The 17802-nt window shown below is 44.0% G+C and overlaps 1 pseudogene; it reads left to right on the top strand.

Annotated features, from left to right (window-relative positions):
* Positions 1 to 15370: 15370 nt before the first annotated feature.
* LOC147998047 (large ribosomal subunit protein eL19 pseudogene) lies at positions 15371 to 15965 on the top strand (annotated as a pseudogene).
* The last annotated feature ends 1837 nt before the right edge of the window (positions 15966 to 17802 follow it).

The raw sequence follows: 17802 nt of genomic DNA, 5'->3' as shown, positions 1-17802 counted from the left end.
TCAGCTGGTTACATGTTCATGGATTAAAGCCTTTTAATAATATCTACTAAAATTTTTTTTTTTGCTCTCTCCCAGGGCAAGGTAGTACCAAAACTCTTTGTATGACCATTTCTCAAGCCTGGACCAGAAAGATAGTGGCCAAGGTTTATAAGTCAAGTGGTAATGATCAATTATACCCCCACAACTACTGCACAGCTCTGTTACGTGATCGGCAGGAGTGCTGGAGTTAACCTGGATTTCGGGACCAGCAGATACCCGCTGTCCTCACTTGGGCTTCTCCGGGTGCAGGTCTGTCTCTTGTGGCAACAGGCAGGTAGCGTCCTACCAGCAACTCTGAGGAGCAGCAGGACGACACTTCATAGAAACCAGGGCAGGACAGAAGAAAGGAAAGGTGTCCTTCTCTCGCTCATAGACAAGAGGTCAGAAACCTGAGTACCTGCTTCTAACTGAGTACAGAGCACTCCCACCATGCGTGTATGAACTGTGCTGGGGTCTCCAGTCTATGTTCTTATTCACTTTCGGGCCATCATTTCCTACCGGAAGGAGAAGACAACCAGCTCCATCTAAAGTGACACTGAGAAGCAGCCCGATTACGGCGTGGAGGTGGAGGACAAGATTAAGTAGCATCAACACAGACATACACTTTCAAGCATACAGATATGCATGACACATATATCCGCATGCATATGCACACCAAGAACATGACCACACATGCATGCATGTACACATAAACGTACATACATGGAACATAGTAATAATATTAAAAATACACATATACATATTAGTGTATGTGCACTTAGTTTCACACATGTGATATCTTTATACTCTATATGTACAATATATTATATGTATATACAATACATACACACACACATATATATAACACACACATACACATATATACATATATATAACACACATATGCATATATATATATGTATATATATATATATATATATATATATATATATATATACTAGTTTTGTAGTATCTGATTTCTGTATTCACTCTAGAAAGTGTCAGCCATTTGGTTCCCATTCCTAAAGCTTTTTCTTTTAATATGCATGACTGCAAATAAGCAGGCCACTATGTCAGTAAAGTATCTGCCTCACATATTAGTCTGCCTCTCTACAGCTGTGATAAAACACTCTACCCAAAAACAACTTGTAGAAGGAAAACACTTCTATGGCTTGCACCTTGGATTACCAGCTTTTGTAGGCAGTCAGACAGGAACTCGAAGAGAGAATTATAAAGGAATACTGCTCACAGCCTTACTCACTAGCCCATGCTTAGTTGACGTTCTCATGAATCCCAGACACCCTGGCCTAGGAATGTTGACACCCACAGTGGGCTGGGCCATGCTTCATCAACTGTCAGTTGAGACACTCTCTCACACAGTAGGCCACAAGCCAATCTGATGGAGGAAGCACTTCAGATGATTCTCTCTTACCAGGAGACTCTATATCTAGTCTCTTCTAAGTTATGTCAAGATGTCAGTGAAAACTAACCAGAATACCTCATAAGCATGAAGACATGTATTTGATTCCCAGAACCCACATCAAAATGTGAATGGAGGGGCTGGGTATTTTGCTCAGTGGTAGAGCGCTTACCTAGGAAGCGCAAGGCCCTGGGTTCGGTCCCCAGCTCCGGAAAAAAAGAACCAAAAAAAAATGTAAATGGAGAAAGCTTCTAATGCCAGTTGCAGAAACAAGGACAGGATCCCCAGGATCTGCTGACCACCACAGCTGGAATGTTTTGTAAGCTCCTGGCCAATTAGAGACCCTGTCTCAATAACACAGACCATGCCTGAGGATGAGGCCTGAGGTTGTTCTCTGACTGTACCTGAATGTGGAGACATATACACACATCTGCACACATATGCATCTACACACACCCATGTACACACCTTAGATAAGTAGATGATAGATATCAGATAAACAAATGGTAGATAGATTGTAAATAGACAAATTATAGATAGACAGATAGACAAATGATAGATAATAGACAGACAGATAGATAGATAGAGAGATAGAGAGATAGTAAGTAGATGGATGGAAGGATAGATAAATAGATGATACATGATAGACAAATGATAGATTAGATAGAAAATATAGACAGCAAGGCAGACAGACAGATAAGAAAAATAGACAGCATTGTATTTGAATGCAACTACTACAGAACAGATTGGAGTCCTCCTCCTTCCATTTCAGAACATGACCTGTATTACAGGGGAACTCACAACTTTCCAGAAGAAAACAAGCATCCTATTCCAGCAGAGAGGTGAAAACAGATGTTTATGTTTTCCCTATGCCTTCGTGGGTCAGCACTGTGTATCACAAGATGAAAAACATGCCACTGTAATTAAGCGTTAATTCTGTTGTGGCAGAACATAAAAGAACGGCACCTCAGTTAGCAAGGAAGGCATTTCCACCCAATGACTACATTTGCCCTGAGCTTTGCTGAGCCCTGAAGCAAGAACTCTGGATCCCAGCAGGCCTGAACTCTCATGCAAGGCTCCTGGAGATTGTAAATGTCCTCGCCCTACACTAGTGATAGATCTCCTTTAACTTTAAGCAGCTTCTGTACTGGCTGTGTCCTCCCTGCAGCCAGTGAGGTCATTGTAGTGCTGTAGGTTCTTGAAGTATTGGCTTCTTGCCTGGTGCTATCTGGACCAGCACAGAGGGGCGTGGATAACAAACATCCTTCCTCCCCTGGTTCCTCTAGAACCTGTGCCCAATACCCTCCATTAGCTTTGCTCCCTTAGCTACCTAGTTCTGGTTATGTTAACATAGGGTGACTTCTGCTACTTTTTAACCTACATGAATGTCTAGCAGCTTATGTTACGTGACTTATCCTGGGTAGACCTTAACAATGTGTGTTCACCTCATGTAGTCCTCCAACTAGAAACAATTCCATCCAGGTCTACCTTATCATGGCTATTCAGGAGCAGAGGAGTGGCTCAGACAACTCTATCAGTGAAAAACCCACTCCAGCATGGGAGACACTCAAAATAGCTACATCCTGTAGCTTTCAGCCCAACTAGCAGGCAGCTCCACCCAAGAAGCCCCCTTCATCATGGCTGCCCCCAACCCCTGGGGCAATTATTCTCATCTTATTGCTCTTTGGAACAGGACCTGAGCGTCATAACTTTCGAGATTCCTAAGCCTTATAGGTTTCTTAAGCTTCCTGAATCTTCTGAGCTTCTTTCTTCCCTCCAGAAAGGAATGCTTCAATTCCAATGGATTCCCACCACAACCCATTAATAAATAAAACAGAGGTCCCGAAACAATATTCATTCAGTCAATGTAACTAAAGCCAGAGCAAAGAACGTTCTTGCTAGTGCTGTCTTTGGATACCGAATGTCTACCAAGGTCCTGTGCTAAGGGGGGGGGGGAGTGCTGTAGAGAATGACTGTTGTTTCCCCAGCAGCACATCCTAAGACCTAAGGTGTGCAGTTGAAACAGCCAGGATCGCTGCCCAACTCCCCGGACGCAAGAAGAAGATACAAGAAACCCAGAGAGGAAAATAGCTAAACTTGCAACAAACTTGCCCGCCACTTACAAAGTTGTGATTTACTCGAACAGAAGAAACTACATCTCCCAGCTCCACCCCTTTACTTTAGCATTAGCTCAAAATTTGAAACCACAAGTAAACCCAGAGTGATCCTACCGAAAACTGAGTTGAGCAAACGAAACTGTGTAATGAAGATGCCGGAAAAACAAGGGAGCCTGCAGCAAGCCAGGCTCAGTTCTACCTCTCAGGCTGTTGCTCCCTCCCTTCTCCACAGAGTGGACCTGCCTTTGCAGGCAGAATTCCACAAGCTCTGCCCCTCTAAGCAGCTCTGACAAGCTCCCAGGTGAGTTAAGAAGGACTTCCTACACCATCAGCCATGTCTCTTCTATGCAGACATGAATGAGACATGAAGCTTGGGGAAGTGAAGAGAAGAGAGGCTCGCCGGGCAGAGAACCGTACTCACAGCTCTGCACATAAAGACCCATCCTAAATTCTCAGATTATGATAAACAGAAGGGAAGGAAGGAGACCCACACTGAGCAGTCCTGCGGCTGAGCGGATTTACCTTGTGTCTAGCACTAAGAGAGGAATAGTCCCATATTCAGTGCCACTCTCCCAGGAAAAGCTAAGGCAATGGCTCCAGAAGCAGACATCCCACTAAGAGTTGGCTGCTCATCATATCAAGAATAGCTTAAGAACAGTGTCCTGAATACTAATGGAACCTGGGATATACAACCACTCAACCCAGAGAACTGAGGACTATGACAGGATCTACAGAGGTTATCTCAGGGAAAGCATCTCCTCTTCTGTGTGGCCATTTCATGCCCACTGGGCTTGGGCCAATTTGATAGCAGCAAGGGATTCAGTGAGAGAGCCATAAAGTAGCTACAACACATGCCCATACATGGGGGATATCACAACAGATGCTCATTCTCTCAGTATTCTGGAGGTGAGTGTCTAGAGCCTAAGTGTCATTAGGGCGCCTGCACACATAAACAAACACACACACACACACACACACACACACACACACACACACAGAGACAGAGAGAGACAAAAAGAGACAGAGAGAGACAGAGAGAGAGGGAGAGAGAAAGAGAGAGAGAGAGACAGAGAGAGAGACAGAGAGAGAGAGAGAGAGAGAGAGAGAGAGAGAGAGAGAGAGAGAGAGAGAGAGCTCCTTGCCCCTTGTTTCTGCAGGATGCCACCACCCTTCGCTTGTGGACAAATCGTCCATCCCTGCTTCTTTTGTGATATAGTGACCTCCTCTGCTTCCCATTATTCTCATGGTCTCAGAAGTCAACAGCAATGGAGCGGGATCCAACACTAGTCCATATGGGATCAGCTTCACTCGGCTACAATGGGTAAGTCCCTGCCTTCCAATCAATGACATACACAGACATTTGCATGTAAAGATGTAATCTCATCATTCTGGAAGGAGACAACAGGATCTTCACAAACTCTTCTCCCAGCACAAAGCCAGAACGGTACCCTTGGCTCTCAAGACTGCTTCTAGTTAGTTGAACTGCTATTAATTGCGCTAATCAGTTCCCTTACTGTCCTAACAAAGTACCTGACAGAAGAGAAAAGAGGCTGCCACTGTACACTGAGCTCCCACGATATAGAGAAGCAGGCTGGAGTCAGGGACAGGCAGGCCATGTACCTCGCAGTCTGCCTCTGTGGCTTTATGGCTGCCAGCTTGTCCCCGAGTCAAAGATGTTCCACAATCCCTTTGCAAAATGTTGCCCACAACTGAGGTCTAACTGTTTAAACATGTGTGTCCTTTAAATGAGAACTTCTAGGAAGAAGCTGTCTGCGAAAGCTGACTGGCTGGTTAGAACTGCAGTGGTGAGGAGATGTTGCTGATCTAGAGACTAGTTACCTGATAGTTTTAGCCCCCAGAACTCTTTGCCTACCTCTTTTTCAAAACTAATGTATGTCGTAGATTTAAAAAAAAACTATTTGGGATCTATTAACTTAATAAACCCCTAGAAACCACCAAAACAAAGGTAAGAATGTCATCAGAGAGCATTGTGGGGACATATAAAAGATCCCCCCAACTTGCTTTAACTGCCATGCTTCTGTGACCACCAACATATTTTGGATTTCCCTTGCATTATAACTTTCTTTGTTCTGTAAAACTAAGAAACTTCGTGAAACTGTGTCCACACTGGAATAAGGGGTGACTAAATTTGTGTTCCTGGACAAGATCATTCTACATGGCTCCAGAATATATCATTCTTAGTCCCTTAAGTCCCTTAAGTCCCTTAGTCCCTTAAGGTGAGAACTGTGTTTCTGTGTTTACAGTCTCTGAGGAGCATTTCACATTCAAACTATCCAAGAAAAGGAGGGGGTGCACCAGAGGGAAGCAGTGACCAACCTCTTCAGCCTGGAATGTTGAGTATCTTTGCTCCTGTGTGAAGTCATGTGACTACAAAGTCCAATGTCTTTGCCTCTGTTATGTCTAATAATAAGATGTTATGAAGCTATGGTCTTCACCATGGAAAAGAAGTGGGGAAGGATGGAGGACAGGAAGGGAGGTCAAAGAAAGGAAGTTTTAGGGATGGGGGGAGGGCAAAATCTCAGGGAAGGCAAATCCAGACATCAAACATCAGAAAAAGCTACAGTTGTCCCAAGTTCACACTCTGTCTCGACTCAGAAGCACAGCATCTTTATGCTAAGACCTGCTCTATGCTCCCTCCATGAAGTAAAGACAAAGAGTCTGAAGGGCAAAACTTGGAGGCCAGACTCCAGTAAAAGGGTAATGAGTCAGAGTAGTAATCAGCCCATAATGGGAACGCCAATAGCAGTACCGACAACATGTCAAACAAGTCTGCAGAAGGACTTGAATACTCTTATGGAAATACAGAGAAGCCAGGAGACCTGTGCTGTCTGAGTCACACCAACACCCAGATTCCTCCAGCAAATGCAGAAATCCCAGAGCACACCAGGACAATCCTTACCAAATACAAGAGCCCTCTAGGTTTGGCACTGGGCTGTGGACAGGAGTCAAGGAGACTGAAGGCTTTTCTGAAGTGATAAGCATCTGCCTCCCACAGGGACTAGTTAGACATTTAAAATGGAAATAATGGGGCATTTCCCACCCACTAAGTTGCTAATGGTCCCAATAATCACCAGGTCTCCCTGAAGGGCCAATGTGAGCAGCTCAGACCTGACCCAGGGCTTCCAAAAATCCATATTTCTCTAGACATTTCCTGTAACACAGACATTGCAACAAGGGAATTGGAAGGGAGGGAATGAATAGCTGGATTTAAACTAATAGGCCTTACATGAATCTATATAAATTCTCAAACAATAATAAAAGAGATTAAAAAGAAAACACCTGTGGTTGGGGATTTGGCTCAGTGGTAGAGTGCTTGCCTAGCAAGTGTTAGTTCCTAGGTTCGATCCCCAGCTCCGAAAAGAAAAAAAGAAAATAAAAAGAAAACACTTCATTCAAGTCCCAGTGCCTCCTTTTTCTCCAGGTCAGCATTTTGCTCCAGGCTGATGATATGCTCAGCAGGTCAAGGCCCTTGCTGCCAGGCCTGAGGACCTGATGTCCACACATGTGCAGTGGCAAGCTCACACACACTTATTAATTAGTAAACTAATGAATTAACTAATTAAGTAAAGCAAATTAACATTTCTTAATAAATAAAATATTATAAAGCTGTCGCTTGCATGAAAGGGTCTGCATGATTAGCTGACCCCTGACCCATTCTCTCTCAGGCTCACCAAAGAGAGGACCATGAGGGACTATCACCAACCTGTGCTTTGCACCTGACATAATCCTGAGTGTATCTGTCTGTTGAATGAAGGGCACCCTGGGCATGCAAAACATCACACAGGTCAAAGACAGAAGGGTGCCTCAGTACACGTATGCAAAACCAAAGTTCAAATGAGTTCATGAGAAACCATGAAATAACATACAGCCCGCATTTTCAAACCTGAGCTTTCTCAGAATTAAAATTTGCCTAATTCTACCTAGCATATCCCCTGAGGACAGCAACCACTTCTTGTCTTGTTCTTATCCTTTCTACTCTATTTATATTTTGTTTAATAATAATTTTAAAAAATCCTAACTATTGGTGAAACACCATTTATCAAACAGGAATAAACAGGTGTCTCTTGTTAAACAAGATGATTTTAATCATTCTTGGTACTTTTAGACCTATTTGGGGGAGTTTTGTTGTTTTGTTTTTGTTTTTGTTTTCAACTTAATGCACACTGCCATATCATGGAACAAAGACTTGGGGGGAAATGCTGCCGGTTTAGAGTTTGCCCTTTAGAAGCCCCTACAGAGTTAGGCAGAGGACACTCTGGCTGTAGTCTCCTTTGTTCTGAGAGGAAAGAAGGGAGCTCTCTGTGGTGATTACAAATACCTGTTTCTCTTTTATCTACTTGTCCCCAGATCCACTCTCGCTGCCTTCCCTGCCAATATCCTGCTATGGAATGAAATAAATGAATACATACATATGTGTGTGGTTGCATAAGCATAAGTATGGGAGGTGAGATGTAAACCTTAGCTGTCTTCCTCAGTCTCTGGCTCAACTCCCTTCAGTGGTCATGTTGACACACCTGGGAAGAGGAGATTGTAGCTCCTTGTTCTATAATACTAATTGGGTTCCCCAAATTAGTTTGCAGGAGAAAGTCTGCAGGTAGCTTCTGGGAACCTGCCCGCAGTTAATTCTGATTGGTGAATAAAGATGCTAGCCGCCAATAGCTGGGAAGGAGAGAGAGAGAGAGAGAGAGAGAGAGAGAGAGAGAGAGAGAGAGAGAGAGAGAGAGAGAGAGAGAGAGAGAGAGAGAGAGAGAGAGAGAGAGAGAGAGAGAGAGAGAGAGAGAGAGAGAGAGAGAGAGAGATGAGATTTAGGGTTCCCGGGCTTGGGTTCTGGAGCAAGTAGGACAGAGAGGTCCCCATGCCTTAGGGGAGTGTGGAGGAGGTAAGACAGAGGTTGTCATGGAAGGGAAATACCATGCAGAAGGGCAGAGGTGCCGTATAAAAGGGGTAATAGATGACGGCCCAGAGGGCTGCACCTTGGATTCAAGAAGAGCCAAGATGAAGCATAGAAATTAGTAAATAGTAACTTGGATTTATTGCTGGGAGGTGGAATCTAACAGGATGGAGGGTAGGCAGCTGCCCAGATATGGGCAGCTTTAGATATAGATGCTGGGTGTGTTTCTTTCATTCGGGAACAGAAGCCATTGAGGTGAGTAACCCCGTATCGGGATTATTATTTTTTTTTCCTCAGGGGACGTCAGCTGATGATTTGCCACCATTGGATTTGCCTGTGGACAGATCTGTGAGGCACCTTTTGGAATAATGAATGGTGTGTGGAGGTCCACTGTCTATGACGCCACCTCTGGGTGGGCGGTCCTGGAAACAGAAGAAAGCACGTTGACCAAGCAACGAGCAAAGAGCCAGTGAGTAGTTGTTCCTCCATGGCCTCTGCTTCAGTTGCTTCCTTCAAGTCCAAGCTTTGACTTACTGCCCTGACTTTCTTCCTGATGGGTACTGATCAAGCGGAAGTCAACCCTTCCCTCAGTGAAATAGTTCACACAGTATTTCATCTGAGCAAGGAGAAGTAACTGAGACAATTCCACCCTTCCTTGCTTTGTTTTCTTGCAACAAAGTCTCACACTTACACCCCTAACATACCAGTCGAGCTGGTGGACCAGAGAACATAGGGGATGCATCTGTCTACCTCTCTGGTACCAGGTTTCCAGGCCACCATGTGTGACTTTTAGTTTTTAACGTGGGTTCTAGGGACCGAACTCAGACCCTCATACTTTCACGGCAAACACTTTACTGGCTAAGCCAGCTCCTTAGCGCAATAACCCCACCTCTGAACCTTTGAAAGACATTCCTCTGTCAGACCACAGTCTCTCATTAAAGCACACTTTCCTTCCATGACAATGCCATGTGGGTTAAATTTCTAATCAGAAGACAGGAAGCCAGGTTGAGCTATGAAGGATTTTTCATTGTTTCTCAGTAGGGCTTCATTTTGCTTTTGTAAAATGTGAAGTTTCTGGAAGAAACCTTATGTGCCTTATGCTGCACAAAAAAAGGAAATACCTTTTGTCCATGAAATATAACATAACACCCACAGTAATCATGAAGAAGGCAGGGGTGGATATCATCTGTGTTGTTTGGTCCTGAGAAAGATCAGTTATTTAGCAGAGAGTTATCAAACATTTAACGTGGAGAGGGGTGATAAAAGAATGTAACTTTAAAATTATATTGACTTCACTATTCTTTGGGCAGAAGCATTTTAAATAATATTCCATTGTTCTTCCTAGTGCATGTGTTTTAATTGTTGTATCACACCTACCTCCTGGAACATTGGACCTTATTTGAGTGTGTGTTTGCTAATTGCTAAGGAGGGCCGGGGGACAGGCTGGCAATGGAGGGTTCTGATAGGACAGAAGATGAGTTCAAATGTGGCTGGCAATAATTATGACCTTAGAAGGGCAAATACAATAAATATATCTGCTGGGAATGTGTCTGATCACAGAAATATAAAACCAATCATTATCCCTTAATCCCAAGGGTGTGATTTACTTGGGAAGAAACACCAAAGCACACACAGCCAGTTCAACAGCCCAGCCATCCCACAGGACTCTTGGATCATCCATCTTTCTTATCTTACTTCCCTCAGCAGATTGGCTATAATGTAGTCACAAGATGGCTGCTGCATCCCCAGAGAACACATCACACTCCTCCACAGCAGAACTCCAACACTGCATGGGAGGAATAGGAAAAGAGATGAAACTGTCTAGGAGAGCTCCCTATTTTTGAAAGACAGAAAAATATCTTTCCTTAGAAGATTTTTGGTGTGTCTCAGTTTGTCTTCTGATGTACCTCAACACCAGTGACATGCACAGAACAAAGCTAGCATGACTGATTCAAACTAATCAGGATGTCCTCCATAATTAAAGGATAGAATGTCAGTTATACTAATATCCAAATGAAAGTGGCTATTTGCAGTGAGAATTTTGGTGTATTTAAAAACATAGAAATATTATAAAAGTATGTTTTTGTTTTAATCTAGGCTGTGGGGTATGGGGTTGCTTCCAATTGTCAACAGTGGCTGACTATGATTTGTCTCGTGCTCTAGCAGGGGCGTGATTTTGCGAGCAGCATATAGATTTTGCATGTGTGTAAGATTTGGAATGCTGGAGACTTTTCAGAGAACATATAAATTCTAGAGCCCCATAGGTGGGCTGCTGTTGGTTGCAGTTTGTTAAATAATCACGCCCAAAGAAGAAATTAAAGATCCTGACAATGAAGATCAAACTTGCCCCCCAAGGAACTCGATTCCCCTAACCAACAAGAGGTCGTCAAATGGTGATAGAACCCATTTCCCTCTCTCCTCTTTTCTCTCCTATCTAGTGTTATGGGGTTGAATGTGAAAGAAAGGAGATCCTACAAAGTTGCAAAATGACGGCTAGAACTATTGAATGAAGGTCCATCATCAGCCCCAAAGTATAAGGCGTGTGTATCAGGTAAGAAGAGAGACAATTTTAGGAAACAGGCCAGTTGGATGCCACTGTGATTTAAATGGAATTTAGCAGCTCGGCAAACAGGTATCTTCCCTTCCCTATCATTTGGGGACATATACAATTCAAGGGTATATCCTAGTTTGTTCCATATGTCTCAGTCTCTCTCTCTCCTTCCTCACACTCTGGTGTCTGAAGTGGAAATTTCTGGTTGCCTGTGATGCAGAGTCATGTGCAATTTCATTAAGGCGAGTCACGTGATATTTGGAGAGATTACGAATATGAGTCAGTAGACACTGATGGGGTGCTTGCATTGTTTGCCCTGCAATCCCTCCTTGGTCTTGATTCTCATTGACCTTCATTTTACTGAGGTGTGACAAAGAGTTCCTGGTATTCCAGCTGGTTCTGGTCATTCTTGCTTACTAGTGCCAGTTTGGTGGAGGCCCGACTGTTTCTGCTAGATTGTGCTACCAGTGCTGATTTGTGCTTGGTGACACTTTTTTTTAAACTGGACTATTGGTATCCTGTCACTACCGGACTGGACTGCCGGTGTCTTGACATCTCAGATTGGATTTGCCCCAAAGAACAACGTCTAAACAGGTCCACATACTCTTGCACTATTTATCATCTTTTCTCCCCTACCTTTGGACAGTGGGCCAGAAGGGGGCTCTAAGCATTTGAGAACACTTATTAAAGTAGGATTTAAAAAAATCTAAGTCTACATGAATCCCCATATAATGAAGGGGTGTCAGACTCATTTCCATTACAAATTTTTTCCCTTGCATCTGTTTTTGCAGTTATCTCCTCTTTAAAGAAAGTGCTCTGGAGGTTTTCTGAGGAAAAATCGTTACATGCATGGATGTTTAATAACATGTTTTCCCATTTGTATGCATATATGCATATGTGCTATGCGTGTATGTGTTCATGTGTGTGACATGCAGGCCAGAGGACCAATTTAACTTGTTTTTGACCCAGGGTCTCTCTGTGGCCTGAATCTCACCAGTATAGCCCAGAAGGGCTGGCAATAAATCCCAGGAATTCTCCAAGTTTTGGTACAAGAACTTATACCCACGCTTAGTTTTTTACCTTGTGTCCAGTTCCTCAGGCTCAACTCCAAGCTGTATCCCTCATTCCAAGCAATGTGTTTGAAAATAAAACATTAAGTAACTATTACGACTAATGGCCTGACCAGAGTGATTCAAGCACCATAAGGGCATTACACACAAAGAGTGGGAATGCCGTGCATTGAGATGAGAATGTTAAAAGGAAACCCAGTGCCTATTAGGAAAAGGTGAAAACTGTGTCTTCACTCACTCAAGACAAGAATCAACAGAAACCCAAGCTTGTGACAGCTTATATCCTATGAAACAGCAAAAGCTAGTTTCTTATTTAAGAAGCATAAGCCATTTTCCCTCTGATGCTGTCACTACTACGCCAAATGAAGTGGGGAACGGTTCCCTACAGCTGTTTTGTTTTGTTTTTCTGTAGACCAGTACAATATTGTCTCTCATCCCTGTCCCACCCCAATGTCATATTGGCACTTCCAATTAACCAAGTGACAACAATGGCTGGCTATTACTTCTGAAGATAAGCAGGAGTGTGCAAGGTCACAGAGCAGAATGCATTGATTTTCATCCTGAAATTGGGAAACATAACGTTCCCATTTTCTGTTTCGTTAGATGGGAAAGCATTGTGCATATCCGGCCCTATTAGAGATGTGCCTCTCTATGGACAATAGAACAAGAATTGCACTAAGACCTGTATTATCTTGAAAAACATCTACATGAGGCTGTTCTCCAAGACAAGTGGTGTGTGTGTGTGTGTGTGTGTGTGTGTGTGTGTGTGTGTGTACACTCGTGACTTGTGTATGTGCATGCATATTGAGGTCAGAGGACAATATTGTGTGTCATTCCTCTTTGTAATAGTTTTACTTAGTCAGGGTTGACACATACATGCTACAACACATATGTAGAGACCAAGGGACATGTAGTAGGATTCAGTCCTATATTCCACATGGTGAGTCTTGGGGATTGAACTCAGATCCTCAGGCTTGGTGGCAAGTGCCCTTGCATGCTGAGCTATCTTCCCAGTGCCTGTCTTTGTTTTTGAGGTAGAATTTTCTCAATGGGATCTTGGAACTGATGCCTGTGATGGTTTGGGTGTGTGCGTGCCTGTGTGCCTGTGTGTGTGTGTGTGTGTGTGTGTGTGTGTGTGTGTGTGTGTGTGTGTGTGTGTGTGTATGTTTAGCCTAGGGAGAGGCAGCGTTAGAGGTATGGCCCTGTTGGAGTGTATGTGTCATTGTTGGAGTGAGTGTGTTACTGTGGGTGTGGGCTTTAAGACCCTCATCCTAGCTACCTGAAAGCCAATATTTTCCTAGCTGCCTTCAGATGAATATGTAGAACTCTCAGCTCCTCCTGCACTATGCCTGCCTAGATGCTGCCATGTTCCTACCTTGATGACAGTGGACTGAACCTCTGAACCTGTAAGCCATCCCCAATTAAATGTTGTACTTATAAGAGTTACCTTGGTTATGGTGTCCATTCATAGCAGTATAACCCTAAGTAAAACATTGACTATGGGGTGGCCAGTGAACTTCAGAGGTCCCCATGTTTCTGTATCCTTGGTTCTGGGGTCAGAGTGCATGCTACCACTTTAGACTTGTTAGTTGGCTCTGCAGATACAAGCTCAGGTCTCCATGCATGTGCAGCAGCAGTTTACCTACTGACCCATATCCTTTAGCTAACAATGGGTTTAAAAGGAGATAGAGGTACATCCCAGAAGCCTGACATCACGGAAGCTGAACTCTGGTGCACACAAGGGCAGCTGTTACAGGGTGAGGGTCATGGTACAGGGGACATAACAGGGACATGCTTGGGACTTACTTTGCCTGTGCTGCCTCCACACAGAAGCCTGATGATACTGATGCAAGCTAGAGGAGAGCCATCTCCATTGGTAGAGGTTGCTGTGATCTAAATGTCTCCCCTACCCCACCCCTAGGAAGATGTCACCAAAGATGACATCATTGGGAAGCAGCCCTTTGGAGGGTGTGACTTCAGTCATAAAGATGGACTCCCCTCTGTGTTATTGGTGCCCCTGTGTTTAAAAAGTACCCCCAGAGAGCTTGCTGGACCTTCTCAGCCGAGGAAAATATAGGCAGAATGCACCATCTACAAGCCAGGTATCAGGCTTCAGCAAATTTGCCAGGGCTCTTATCTTGGACTTGAAGCCTCTTTATCAGCCATCCAGTCCCTGAGACTGGAATGACAGCAAGCTGGCTGGTTCCTGGGTTTGGCCGGGATCAACCAGGAGAGGGGTGAACATACAATGTGCTTCTTGATTTCTAGTGAGAACAGAATGCAGATGAATGCTTCAAGGCTAAGCAATATGAGAGGCACGACTTGGTTAATCTCGGGCCCGAATTATAAAGCAAACAAGAAAAATAAATGGTATGAGAGAGTTGACAGACATGATCGCTAATCTTGGTTGGTGACTGGAGTGGCCCTGAATTCAATTAAAATGCATGCAACTGGGCACTCTTCTGAGGGATTTTCTTGATCAGGTTATTTGAATCAGGAATATTTGCCCTAAGTGTAGGTGGGACCTTCTGGTGGAAACCCAGATTTAAGAATATGAAAGAAGGAGGCTTTGATTATTGTCTGCCTGCTTTCATTCTCACTGGCATGTTCATCTCTCCTGTGGCTGCTGCATTCCTTTGCTAATATTCTAACCACCTTCTCTGATATCTCATTGTAGACTGAAGACCAAAGACTCGAGGAAACTCACAGCACCAGATTAAGATGGCTGAGGCATTAATCATCATAGTCTGAGCAGCCAATGGGGTTCTCAATACCATTGTATGGGACAGCCATTGTTAGATCATCCAGTGTCCTGTAAGCCAAATTAACTTTTGATGTGTTTGGTGGTTTGAATAGGAGTGGGCCACCATAGATTCATGTGTTTCAATGCTTGACTCATGAGGAGTGATACTATTAGGAGGTGTGGCCTTGTTGGAGTAGGTGTGACCTTGTTGAAGTAAGTGTGGCCTTGTTGGAGTAGGTGTGGCATTGTTGGAGTGGGTGTGGCCTTGTTGGAGTAGGTGTGACTTTGTTGTAGGAAGTTTGCCACTGTGGTGGCTTTGCATTGAGATTTGTATATACTCAAACTATGCTCAGTGGTACAGACAATCCCTTTCTGCTGCCTGTGCATCAAGAACTTTGGGCTCCTCCAGCACCAAATCTGGCTGGATGCTCCCATGATTCCTGACATGATGATAATGGACTGAACCTCTGAACCTGTAAGCCAGCTGCAATGGAATCTTGTCCTTTATAAGAATTACCTTGGCTGCTGCGTCTGCAGCCATGAGCATGCTCAGGCTACAGAAAAGCCTTGCCTCTAGTGTCCTCCACTGTGGTAAAAAGAAGGTCCAGTTAGACCCCAATGAGACCTATAAAATCGCCAATGCCTACTCCCATCAGCTGATCAGGAAGCTGATTGAAGATGTCCTGATCATCTGGAAGCATGTAACTGTCCATTCTCAGACTCGCTGAGAGAAACACACCTTAAAGGGCAGGCATCTGCTCATAGGGAAGAAAAAGGGTACTGCCAACACTTGGGTGCCTGAGAAGGTGACCTGAATGAGAAGGATGAGGATCTGCCATATGTATCACAGCCTGTACCTGAAGCTTAAAAGGAATTTATTCAGAAACCAATGGATTCTTATGGAGCAGATCCTCAAACCGAAGGCAGATGAGGCCCTCAAGAAGCTACAGGCTGACCAGGCTGAGGCTCGCAGATCTAAGACCAGGGAAGCACAAAAACGCCTGGGAGGAGCGCCTCCAGGCCTAGAAGGAGGAGATCATCAAGACTCTGTCCAAGGAGGAAGACCAAGAAATAAAGATTCCTTCATGTCTGTGCATAGTGACCTCACTGTGGCCTCACATGATCAGTCATTAAAATAAAACAAGCCTTAAAATAAAAAAGAGTTACCTTGCCTATGGTTTCTGTTCACAGCTATGGAAATCTAACTAAGACAATGTGTATTCATTCTGCCATTTCTGTTTCTCTGGAAACCCTAATACAATAGTGCTCTAGAGAGAGGAACAAGTACCCACCATTCAACATAAATTCCAGTTTACTTTTCTGGTGAATATGAAGTTGTTGTGGTTTAAAAAAAATACAAACTTGGTTTTTTGTTTGTTTCATTTGGGGTTCTGTTGTTGCTGCTGCTGTTGTTGTCGTTGTTTTTAAAGAAGAAACACATTAAGCCTCTTCATTCCTATCTGGCTGGCAAACACCCGAGCCCACATCAGCTAAAGCGATTAAGGCATTACAAATGTGTTTACTCAAAAACATAAAGTTATCCTTTCAAGTTCAGATGAGAGACAACATCATCCATGTGGGCAAGCCTAGAGCCTCAACCATTTAACACAAAAAAATCAGGACACACTGTCAGAAGCCTGTAAGGCCAACAGAGAGGACGGCCTGCAGGTTTTGTTGTTATTTTCTTTTATGAATTTTTGGAGCCACCCTGCCCATTAATCCTGTTTATAATATTAACTCTGGAACTTTTTTCTTGGCTCATCAAGTATTTCCTTAATGAACTGTCAGCTCACAGCCCCCCCATCTCCATTGTAATGACTTTCAAATAAAGTTCATCTGGACCAAAGGGGTTTTTAGAACTCGATGATGACAGAAAGCAAGGGGAAAAGAACCTCTTTCATTGTATTTGAAGAAAGACATAGTCATTCTCCTGACGCCTTCCCCCAGTGCTGACAGTTCCCCAGGTCAGTGATGAGAACTCTGCCTCATGGGCACCATCAGAGCTGTGAAATGAGCACTTCCTAACTAGGAGGCATTATACTGACATGACCATACGGTGCTCCCTCACCTACAGCCACCAGGTTTCAAACTTTTTCTGTCCTTCCTCCCCTTAAAAGATAGCTGTAGGGATCCACGCTCAGCATCACCCATGCCCATACATCAAAGCTCATACCTTTTAAAAATCAGATGTGTTTATATAATCAAATGTGTGAATGTTCTGGCTACATGGAACTCTGTGCACCACGTGCCTGCCTGATGTCTGAAGAGGCCAAGAGAGGGCATTAGATCTTCTGAAACTGGCTAAATGTTCAACTGTGAGCCATCATATGAATGCTAGGAATAGAACCTGGGTCCTCTGCAAGAATAACAAGTGTTCTTTGTGGCTGAGCTGACTGTCTAACCCCCAGACTGTCTAACCCCCAAAATCTGTGCCCTGTCCCCGGAGATGCTTTGCTACTCTACAAAACCACATGGGAGACTTGGTGACCATCCTAGAGAATAGACTCCACCCTATCAATGAAGAAGATGCCATGGCTGGTGGTATTGTAGACACTAGGAGATTTTAGGGAAAGTGCCTTGTATAGGGAAGTCCTGTGAGAACCAAGACTGGAGGAGCACCCTGTACTGGAGAGACATTGAGTTGTGCCATTGCAGAAGATAAAAGTGTGATGGTGCCAAGGACATTTGAGCAATCCCATGAACTATCCAGTCTGGTATCTTAGTTAGGTTTCCACTGTTGAGAAGAGACACCATGACCAAGGACAACATGTAATCGGGGCTGGCTTACAGGTTAGGAGGGTCAGTCCATTATCATCAAGGCAGAGGGCATGGCAGTGTGCAGATAGACATGGTACTGGAGAAGGAGTTGAGAGTTCAACATCTTCATCTAAAAGAAGCCAGGACAGACTGTCTCCCACATGGCTGGGAGAAGGATTTCAAGAACTCACCCCCACAGGGAGACCCCTTCTCC

Source organism: Rattus norvegicus, chromosome Y (assembly GCF_021556685.1).
Source record: "Rattus norvegicus strain SHRSP/BbbUtx chromosome Y, alternate assembly SHRSP_T2T, whole genome shotgun sequence".
NCBI classification, from domain to species: Eukaryota; Metazoa; Chordata; class Mammalia; order Rodentia; family Muridae; genus Rattus; species Rattus norvegicus.
This window is presented reverse-complemented; position numbering and strand designations above follow the sequence as displayed.